At 43.7% G+C, this 10525-nt stretch overlaps 1 long non-coding RNA gene across 1 annotated transcript; it reads right to left on the bottom strand.

Annotated features, from left to right (window-relative positions):
• Window positions 1–2119: 2119 nt before the first annotated feature.
• On the bottom strand, window positions 2120–3212 carry LOC115271085 (uncharacterized). Its single transcript, XR_003899727.2, has 3 exons — window positions 3077–3212; window positions 2247–2313; window positions 2120–2189 (listed from the first exon to the last, which is right to left on the bottom strand). It is a non-coding gene; the product is annotated as an uncharacterized LOC115271085 (long non-coding RNA).
• Between the last annotated feature and the right edge of the window lie 7313 nt (window positions 3213–10525).

Below are 10525 nucleotides of genomic sequence, written 5' to 3'. Positions count from 1 at the left end.
TCGTCTCCTACAACAAAAGTAAAAGCCAGTACTACTCTCTCCTCGATCCATTAAACACATTCCTATGGTCACCAAACCCTTCGTCTCTCCGGAACCACCAAGAAGGCATTGCTTCAGAGAGGGGCTACTGCACATCGTACCCTCAAGCTTAACTGCGTAGCCTGCAGCAACGAACTTCGATGACTCGCTTTGGAGAGTCCATCATGGTAGCATGCTGGCGCTCAGCCATTTTTCCGAGTGGTCCTCATCACTCCCTTTGTCCTCGGAAGGCGGGCAGGATCAATCCGGACCCGCGCCCAACTGTTTTGCAGACATCAATTGAGCCTACGTGCAGCCAGATCTGACCTGCTGAAGGCAAGAGTATCACTACCCTCCAGGCCCAATCAGCTGCACCAGAAGGTTGCTGACAGCAGGGTCTCCACCTGCCCTGGCCCTTACCGGAGACCCCTTTCCAACCCAGTAGACCAACGCCACGACAGCAACGCCACCAGGACTTCCTCTCGCTGTAAGGATCGATGTCGACCGCAGGGCACCGGTATGACCGACCGACTCCGAACCCCTGGACCACCTCTTATGCCGCATCTGAACTAGCCGTTCTCCGAGTCCACGCGTCACCTCCTCTGCTCCCAGACGATATGGGTGATAGCCGTTGAAACGGCATTGCAGCTAAACTCATCCCTACTGATCCTCTTTTTTTTTATAGAAAGAGGAAATCTGCTTCTACAGATACCCGATAGGTGGGTCCTCAGGTTATGTGGGGTCGACACTAAAACCTCTTTCTCACTCTTCCGTACCTTCGCGATACGCCCGTTAGGGATGACTTCGAGAAAGGGGATGACTTCGTACAATGAGTACACTCTAATGATAAGCGTTCCACCTGCTACCGCCTTAAGTTGTACGCTCTTCCCCGGAGGCTCGGGCCCTGGCTAGTACATAGACTACCCGTTGGGCTCAAGCTCCTGGATGAGGAGGGGGACCCAACTCAACTATCTGTTGTTAGGCTCGCCATTTTCTCTGTAGTTCAAGGACGATTCGAGATACCGTGGAAGAAACAGCATCCCACTTGTCCTCCCCCGTACACATCCTTTCAACAATGTTGTCGGGAGTGATATCTCTACCGCATACCTCCTGCATACTCGACCTTTGCTCCACGAAGCGTGGGCATTCAAAGAGCACATGCTCCGCGGTCTCGTCGCAGTCTGCACACTCCGGACATTTAGGAGAACCTGTATGTCCGAATCTGTGCAGATATCACCTAAAGCACCCCAGAAATTGTGTCAAGTGAAAATTCTCCTCGCCATGGGGCCTGCTCGTCCACTTGGACACGCTCGGTATGAGCCTGTGTGTCCATCTGCCCTTGCTGGAGGGTGACCAATCCCTCTGCCATTTCAACATCGACGATGTTCTGGCAATCCGTCTCACGCCTCTTGTGCCACGTCTCGTGAAGCACTCCTCATCCTCTGACACCACAAGTGCTATGGGCATCATACCCGCCAGCACGCATACCGCGTCCTTTGACACCGTACGGTATGCGCTGATGACCCTAAGGCCCATCAACCTGTGTGTACTTTCCGAGCCACTCTACGTTTCGCTTGACCTCTAGCGCAGTCGACCATGCAGCAGCACCATACCGTAGTATAGAAACCGCTACTGTCGCGAGAAGTCTACGCTTACTCGAGACTATTGCCGAGCTATTTGACATTATCTTCGATAGTGCCATAATCGTCATGCTTGCCCTCTTGCAAGCATATTCCACGTGGCTGCCAAAGTTCAGCTTATCATCGATCATGACTCCGAGTTGCTTCAATGAGCGCTTGGAGTTGATCTCGTACCCGCCTGTGGTGACCACCGCATGTTGTTCAGACTTGCGGTTGTTCACCACCACCACCACCTCCGTCTTGTGGTGTGCCAGCTGACGAGACCTCATCCAGTCTTCGATTATGCCAATTGCATGCGCCGCTGTCAGTTCCACTTCCTCTATCGACTCGCCGTATACCATGAGGCTAATGTCATCAGCCTCTGTAATAAAATCTGTTTCGCAGTTCAGGATTTTCCGCAAAACTCGACTGGAAAGATAGTTTATAAACAAAGCGATTTCATTGATAAATTTAAGCTACTTACAAATTAGTTTCCTCACTATATGAAAATCCAATAAGAATTCCTGCTGCCGTTTATGAAGGTTACGTAAGCTATTAGATTAAGATTTCAATTAGATATTGCATAAGAGTATAGCATTCCGTACTTACATATCCGTACTAATTAGGTTACAATTAAGGAATTTAGATAGTTTGTAGTTATAATACTGATTTTAAGCTGTAGTTTTAAGAACTGATTACACTAGTTTACAGCATTTTTGAACTCGGTAAGCTGATGATTGTTTTTGGTGTAGAATCATGCCCTGAGTTCGAAAACGCGAAGGAAAAAAATTACAGTAGAGCGGAAAATTTTTCGACTTTCCATACAAGGTTGATGATTTGAAATCGATTTTTGTTCTATTTTTAAGCAACGTCGCTCACTTCACACACCTCATTCTCCGTAATCAATGCTCCGATTGAGCTGAATTTTTTACTGTATTTCGCCTACATATGATATGTCAAATAAACGTCGAGAAAGAATTTTTAAGTTGTTTTTTTCTTATTGAAAAAAATACATTTCTTCAAAAAAATTAGGGAATTTTGCTAAAATTTAAGAAGATCGTCCCTAAAACTCGCCAACATCATGAATTTCATCAATCTGACGCAAAACCTTCAGCTTTTAATTTATGGAAAAAGATTTAAAATTGGTTGAACAAAATGCAAAATGCAAAAATATATTTGAATTTTAGTAAATTACATATTTTGAAAAGTTGCAAAACTCGATATTGAGCTAAATCTCAAAAACTGTTCTACTTTAAATTTTTTGAAGGTCGGTTTCGAAATCAGCACTAAATTGTGCTTCAAAAATTTTGGTCGTTGACAGAAGTTCACGACTTTCGTTTTATTTTGTAAACTTGTGTTATCATACATGTGGGCATGTTTTGTTGTAGTGTTATTTGCATGAAATTCAATTAATTACACGAACTTTGCACACTACAAACCTTTTAGTCTCATAAGCTTAGAATAACAAATGCATTACTACGTTTTCAAAAGAGGTAGAACGAAATATTTAGATTTTAATTAATTTAGCTTAACCATTAGCTCTTCGCTTGCACAAGGTTGTTTATCATTATCTTCTATTTCGCTGATGTCATCCTTGAGTCATCTGCCAACGACGTGTCAACGATGACATTTTACCGCAGCGCGTCGTCTATTGTACGCGCCGCTTCAGTGTAGATCCGATCCAAAGGGCCTATCGGGCGCAACCCGTAACACCCCGACCCGTAATGCCTTACCCTTGAATGGCCTTACTATCCTGTAGGATATCCAGCAATGCCACTTTGATCGCGGGTCTATGGAACACTCCTGAAGACGTCTGGACATCGACTTTCCTTACTTGACCATCCTTTGCCGGGTAGATCTTCACAACTCGGCCTCGTAACCACCCATTTCGGACAGTTTCATCTACGATGACTACCGGGTCGTCTACTTGAAGTGGGCGGATATCGCTGAACCACTTGGTCCGACGAGCAATTGTCGGAAGATATCCTTGGATCCAACGCTTCCAAAATTGGTTTAACAACTGTTGCATCAACTTCCAATTTATCCGTAGAGGCACCTCTTCATCAACAGGTATCCTCGATGACGTGTTGGCCCCACTCGAACTCATCAACAGCACGCAAAAAAATCCGTTCTGATAAACGTGAACAAACAAACACAAATATGAGAACAAGCAAATATACACCGTCAACTGGAACTAGTTCCAGCTGTCAATATGGGCGTTCTAGAAACCGTGCTATCTAGTTCACGGTGTACATTTCTTATTGTTGTTATCGTTGCTATGCATAGTTCCCGTTTGTTCCCGTTGCCGTGACTAAGAGTTCACGTATATCGGAACGGATTTTTTTGCGTGAGGAAATTGTTCGGTGTAACTGCTTCTTCTGCCGAATCCTCCAACGGTACAAATGTTAGAGGATAGGAGTTGACCATCATTTCAGCCTCGGCAAAGAAGGTCATAAGCTCCTCATCGTTCAGATGTTGTCTGTGGTGCAATGATTTGAACGCCTCTTTGATTGAGCGAACCTTACGCTCCCACACACCACCCATGTGGGGAGCGGATGGAGGGTTCAAAACCCATTCGATTTCTTCGTTGGTAAATATAGCCGCAAGTTCCCGATTGATGGCTCTTGTTTCATTGACAAGTTCGCGGGCGGCTCCTCGAAAGTTAGTGCCATTGTCGCTGAAAATTTTCTGCGGAGCACCTCTTCGGGAAATAAAACGGCGAATCGCCATTTTACAGGCTTCTGCTGATAGCGAATGCACTACTTCCACGTGTACAGCCCGCACGGTCAAACACGTAAATACAGTAGACGTTCGATAACTGCAACATGTTTACGTTTCACTTAGCGAACGAAATTCGATAACTGCAACGACTGACCGATGTCAACAGGTTGTCAATCGACATAAAATAACCGTGAACGTGACCCAACTGCTCTTTTGGGCTAACATGGCGCACCATTTTGACGGTTGGCGGTGCGATAACTGCAAATTTGTTGCACTTACCGGACTTGCAGTTAAAAAGCATTGCAGTTAAACCATTTGCACCAACCGAACTTCTACTGTAGTGCTACCCACCGCTTCTCGTTACTCCGACGATGCTTCACTATCAACGGACCAAAGTAGTCCAGGCCTGTGAATGTGAACGGACGAACGTAAGGCTTCAATCTGGGATGTGGTAGATCCGCCATTCTTGGTTCGGCCGGCTTCGCTCGATAAACCTTGCACCACATACACTGCTTTACTACGTTTTTCACTACGGAACGAACTCTGGCTATGTAATAGCAGACCCCCTCAACTTACATACATTTCTGGAAACATAAATGCAGCGCCATCAGTAAGCTTGCGGAAGAATATAGAATCAAAATAGTGGTATAGGGGTAGAAGTGTGCCTTGCTTTTGGTGGTTAAGTAACTAATAAACAACACTGTTTTCAGTTATCAAACGTTTGTGCTCTGTGGGGTAAGAAAAGGTTTGTAACTTCGTTTTATTTAAACAATTTATTATTGAAAACTTTCCTTTTAACCATTTCAGGCTTATGCTAAGTGAGTGCTACATTGAGGTCGAGTTGCTAAAGAAGTAAAAAGCTGATCTCTGGACAATTTGGAGCATCCTGGCGAGTGGGAGTAACCCGGAGGAGGTGTCAGATCATCTGTGCTACGCCGTTGCGCACGACAAGTGGCACTCGTTTCGAGAGGAATATACCAGAACTGCGCAAGAACTCTGAAACTCAAATAATTTTATTATGAACGTTTCTTTATAATTTAAATAAAATATAAAAATTTGCCAATATGAGACGAAATAGAAATATCTGATTCAAGGGGCGTATATTGATTTAGAAGGACACATATTTTTATGGCTATGCATAAACATGCTTGGGCGAGACGAACTGAACATTGAATCCCATCATTTCCCAAACTCTCGCGACGCTCGCGACCTTCAGTCTGTTGTCATGTCGCATACATAATCTGTGTACTAGTCAGTAGCCGCTCACGAGACTAAGAAATGTTGTTTATTTAAAATCATTCCGCCAGCCATTCTCTTGAAACTTCTCCAACAATCGAGCATCATTTGGATGCGAGTGATTGCAACCATCGCTTGGCATCATCGGAAACATGATAAGACATTTTGTATCCATATTCTGAGGAAAAACCTGCCGAAAGCTTTGTCCCATTCCTATTAAGTATTTTGGAACTACCAAGATCTAAAATTCTACGGATTCAAAACAAATCAAATGTCACTTGCTTCAAGTAAAATCTTAGTATGCCTTGTAATGTTTCCTTAATAGTTCTATATTGTTCCCCTACGTGGCAGCACAATCACAAAAAAGACATGCTTCCTATGATTTATATGGACACCCCACTCACATGGCCATCTTGTTAATCGGATATCTTTGGTAATAGCGTTGCCGCAACTCGTTGACGACGGTATCGACGTTAGCGTGTCCATAGCGTTGATGACACTTGTAGATCAGCAGTTCAGTGACGTGATTTCTCCTTGGAACGATCACTGGGTTTTGAAAGTCGTAGGAATAGTAGATGGCAGCATCATTAATACGGCTACGCATCCTCAGCACACCTTCGTCGTCCAAAAATGGGGACAGCTTTTTGAGGAGACTGCTTCTTTCCAACGGCATCTGTTGGTCGCTGGGAAGCTCGGAGTTCTTGAGAAGAGTGGCGATTTCACCGGTATACTCCACACTTTGGATAACTCGCCAAACACTTCTTTCAGCCGCCGCATAATCTTTCTGCTCCAACACTGCAACTCTGCTCTTGGTCATCACTCTTGGTGATGATCGACAACGATGAACGAAATGATACAAGTAGCCGACGTTCTTGAGCAGATCTCCCCAACTGGAAAACTTCGTAAAGTCTACGACGAAATCGCAAACTGCTGCGTGGTGATGGACTACTCTGACTTCTTCCTGTGGCTCCACAAACTTCGCTGGTTGACGTGGCCACTCACATTCTGCGCGATACAAGAATTCAGGTCCCGTGAACCACGGACTGGCTGGATCGAAGCAGGGTCCACTTCCCCACTTTGTACCCTTGTCCGCAACGTTCAAACTCGATGGTACGTAGTGCCACTCCTCCACGCGTGTTTCTGTCTGAATTTCGGCAACTCTAAAAGCTAAAAATTGCCGATAATTTCTAGGGTCTACTCTCAACCAAGCCAGAACGGTTGTTGCATCCGTCCACATGTACCGTTTCTTGACAGGTATTGAGTGATTCTCCAGAACACTTTTAAGCAGTCGCACTCCGATTACTCCGGCACTCAGTTCAATTCTTGGAATTGATTGCGGTTGTAATGGTGTCACCATAGACTAATTTCAAGACCTCGATGTACCAAAGAAAACGATCAATTTTTCGGTGACCAGTCCGGTACCCAATAAATATTCATAACCGTGTATTTTTTTCCGTGTAAATGGCCTTTTGTGTAAATTTTATTTTGCGTGTTACACTGATCTGACAGCTCTGACAATAAGGGACTAAACATAAATTACGTAAAGTGAGTACCGAGGATTGTTCACAATCTGCGAACTTGACTGCGGAAAAAATTGCGACCATGACGCCGCTGGTGTCACTTTCGTCTTTGCTGCTACTAGGGCACAACCAGCCGTAGCGCGGTTCCATGGCGCCCTTGGCAAGCATCCAGATTGGCGCCCCACGACAAATTGGGCGTTGTTAATTTGGAAAATAAAAGTTTTTTTCATTCGTGTATTTCTTTAGAGATTTCAATGGGAGTCATTCAAAAATTTTCACGAATATAAGTACGAACACATTTTGCATTTCAAAAATCTCACTAAGACTAGCATAATAATTAGAAAAGCTGCAAAAATTTCTTCAAGAAATCTTACAGTATTTGTTTTTTTTTTCTTGATTTTTTGTTCAATTGAATTTTGTTTTCTAAAATATTAAACCTTTCAGAACGCGGCTATTTGATCCTTAAACTACCATGTACTTTTTTTTACAACGGCGCGTGTCCTGAAGGGTTGATTGAGTTTCTGGGGTTTTCAAGAATCTTCATACAATCTATTTTATCAATTTCTGGCCATTTATTTGTTGGTTTTACCATAGATTTCTATTTTGAGGAACTTCACCAAAAGTTTCTTCCTCAAGTAACGCATTTATCACAGAAGAGTCACGGCGGCGCAGGTTTTTATTGCGTAGAAGTCATTGTGACTTACTTCTAGCAAGTAAGTGTTTATTTGTTAGAAGTAAGCCACAGTGACTTCTGCGCAACAAAAATCTGTGCCGCCGTGAATCTTCTGTGACAAGTGTGTTACTTGGGTCAGAAATTTAATCAAAACATTTCGCAGAAGATCTGTAAGAAAATTTTAAGAAGCCATTAGACGAACCATGAACATGGAGGAATTCCAGGAAGAATTTCTGAGGAAAGCTCTATATGATTTTATGTTGGAATCTCTGGAAGAATTTCTGCTGGAACATCCGAATAAAATTATGCAAGAATCTCTAGAGAAAATTTCTGCAGGAATATTTGGAGAAATACCTGACGAAAATCCAAGAGACATTTCAGCAAGACCCAATGGAGTTCATGGAGTGATTCTTGCAGGAATTCCTGGAGCAGTTTTTTTTTTTGTGGGAGACTTTACCGCTATGCAGTTCGTGAAGAAATACTTGAAGGAATAATAGGTAGGAACAAGGTAAGACCACTGGAAAATATTTTGGAAGAATACTTCTTGGAATACTTAGAATAACTTTTGAAGGAATCTCCGAAAAAATTTCTTACAGTTTCTATGGAGGATTTTCTAAAACAAATCCTTAGGAGGTTTTATGATGAAATCCCTGGAGGAATTTCTGAAGGAGTCCATGGACAGCTTTTATTAGAAACCTTTGAAGAAATTTGGGATGAAATCAATGGCTGGTTTTCTAACTTAAGACCTGGAGAAATTTTTGAAGGCATTTCAAATTTATGATTTTGTGGAGGAATTTATGAAGAAATTCATGGAAGGGTTTTCTAGAGGAAATCTAGCAAAAATTTATGGAGCAATCTCCAGTGAACATGGAACAATTTCGGAAGTAATCAACGGGAGATTTGATGCGTAAAGTAAGAGATTTCTGCTTTTTAATGGATTGTATAGAAGACTTACCAACAGAAAATTCGGTCGAATTTCTAAAGTAAGTTTTAGAAGATTAAAAAAATAAATTAGTTGTGTAAAGACCTACAATACCGAAAATTAAAAAAAATATATAAAAAAAACTAAAACAGTTTCTCAAATTAAATAGTAGATTAATTTCCAGGTAACATCATGATAAAGATGCAAAATAATCTAGAGAAATCTTTAATGTTTGAAAATGCGGAAGGACTTAGAAAACACATGATCATCTTAGATACTGTAAACAGTTCAAATCTAGATAACATTCAAGAAAGCAATATTAAGTATCCTTCTGTTTCCTTCTAGTCTTAGACCTTTTCGGCGCCTCTCTGAGATTGGCGCCCTTGGCGGGGGCCAACCTGGCCAACCCCACGCTACGGCTCTGGGCACAACGTGGCGAGACATTGTCGATGATCCTAAAATACGCTGCGGCGCAGTACGCTTTCAGGCTAGCGTCGACGAAAACGTGGTTTTCAATAGAATCGTAACTGGCTGGGTCATAGTTCGGGAAGTAGCATCGCGGAATTTCAACCTACGTCAGGTTCGCAACTAGACTTACCCAGCGCTGCCAGCTTTCGAAGTCTTCCGCCGTTATTGGATCATCCCACGATACGCGAGATCTCCACACGTCCTGGATAAGGATTTTTCTGTGCACAGTGTAGGTAGCTACGATGCCCAGAGGATCAAAATGGCTCATAACCACGCGAAGAACTTGTCGTTTAGTAGGAACGATGACTCCTGTCAGCAACGGTAGAAGATCTTCACGAAATTGTGTATCGAACACGAATAAATCGTCCTTGGGGTCCCATCTCATTCCTAGGACTCGTTCGGCAACCGTAGATTTTTCCACCGAGAAGGATTTCGCAGTTTCGTTGATGTCGGCCCCGACCCGTCGAAGAACGTCCCCGGAATTGGACTGCCAGTTTCGAAGTTCGAATCCAGCCTGGTCGAAAATCCAGCGCACCTCGTTGACTATACGGACCATCTTTTCGATACTGTCTCTGCTATCCAGGAAATCGTCGACGTAGGTTTTGTTGATGATTGCCGAGGCCGCATCTGGATACAGGTCCTTGTACTCCTCAGCGTTTGCATTCTTCACATGTTGAGCAAGACACGGAGAACACGATGTTCCGAAAACTACGACGTCCATTTCGTAGATTGTCGGTGCTTGTTCCGGATCTGTCCGGAATATAAAACGTTGAGCCTGCCTGTCTTCCTGTCTAACCAACAGCTGGTGAAACATCTGTCGTACGTCTCCAACTGCAGCATATTGTCGTTGCCTGAATCCGTACATGACCTTCAGAAGTGGAGTCAAAAGGTCTGGTCCAGTGAGCAGCATTAAATTGAGCGATGTATTTCCGATGCGTGCCGCCGCGTCCCATACAATTCGTACTTTCCCGGGTTTCCGGGGGTTCTGGACGATGCCAATGGGAAGATACCATACCCGACGTTGGTCGGAATCTCGTAGCTCGTCCTCAGTAGCCTTGTGGGCGTATCCGCGATCCAGATACTCGTCAATCTGCTCTAACACCTTCATTTTCAGAGCTGGGTCTTTTCCGAGCTTCTTCTCCAAACAAACCATCCGTCGTTCCGCCATTTTGTAGCTATCAGGGAGTTCGAAGTCGTCGCTTTTCCATAACAGGCCGCATTCGAATCTTCCTGAGTCAGTGCGGTGAGTAGTTTGGGCCAAGATCTGCCTTGCTCGCTGATCTTCAGGTGACTCTAAAGGCATCGTAGGGTTAACACCAATGGTTTCTACCGAAAAGTAGTCGTTGAC

The sequence above is a fragment of the Aedes albopictus genome, chromosome 3, assembly GCF_035046485.1.
Source record: "Aedes albopictus strain Foshan chromosome 3, AalbF5, whole genome shotgun sequence".
NCBI lineage: Eukaryota > Metazoa > Arthropoda > Insecta > Diptera > Culicidae > Aedes > Aedes albopictus.
Note: the sequence above shows the minus strand (reverse complement) of the source record. Positions and strands in the feature narration are given on the sequence as shown.